Consider the following 1043-nt stretch of genomic DNA (forward strand, 5'->3'; position numbering starts at 1 on the left):
AGTATATTTGGAAGAAAAACATGCAGATTTTGTTAAGGAGATGGTGGTCACATAAGACTTAGGAAGAAGGCTAATGACTCACGAATTTATAGTAAGAATTGATTCAAACTCTACCAACCTGAAGTACCCGCACGGCACTCACTCAATCCGTTCAATGCTATATTTCTAACCATGCGCAGTATTACTATTTAGACGGCCACTTCAATAAACCTCTAAGCCCTTGAGATCTAAATTTATGAAACTGAATGTGCTGACTTCAGCATGTTCTGAGCACACATGAGTAAGAGACAAGAAATAATAATAATAATGGATTCTGAGAAGCAATGCGCAGTCGGCAACCAGAGAGACATGTGGGCAGACAGTATGTTTATGAGGAAGGGAAAGCAGGAGTCACTTGTTGACTCAGACCAGACGCAGAGTGAAATGTTTACTATCCTAACAGCAGCGCACCACTGGGAAAAGCCATGAGCTTCTTTCACCTCGCTGGTGTCTTAGTCAGGGTTTGTATTCCTGCACAAAACATTATGATCCAGAAGCAAGTTGGGGAGGAAAGGGTTTTTCAACTAACACTTCCACATGAACTTTGCTGTTCATCACCAAAGGAAATCAGGACAGGAACTCACACAGGGCAGGAACTTGGAGGCAGAAGTTGTGGAGGGATGCTGCTTATTGGATTGCTTCCCCTGGCTTGCTCAGCTTGCTTCTTCTAGAACCCAGAACTACCTGCCCAAGGATGGCACCACCCACAGTGGGCTGGGCCCTCCCTTTGATCACTAGTTGACCTTGAAAACATTATTTAACCTCCACCCCAGGCTTCTGAAAGCTCTGCAGATTTTTCCTTGATGGAGACGACAAACATTACCAACTCTCTGTAACCACAGCTTTTGCTTTGCCATGTGATGTTTTACATATTTTCAAACTGCTGTCCCAGGGATGAAAATATGAGTAGATTGAGTACTTAATTGTACCTGAAATGATAATTGTGGGAAGCCCTGCTGTGCTCTCGGAGATTCTCAAACCGAAACTACAAGTTGACAGCTAGT

This window comes from Mastomys coucha, unplaced genomic scaffold, assembly GCF_008632895.1.
Source record: "Mastomys coucha isolate ucsf_1 unplaced genomic scaffold, UCSF_Mcou_1 pScaffold9, whole genome shotgun sequence".
In the NCBI taxonomy this organism is placed as follows: domain Eukaryota; kingdom Metazoa; phylum Chordata; class Mammalia; order Rodentia; family Muridae; genus Mastomys; species Mastomys coucha.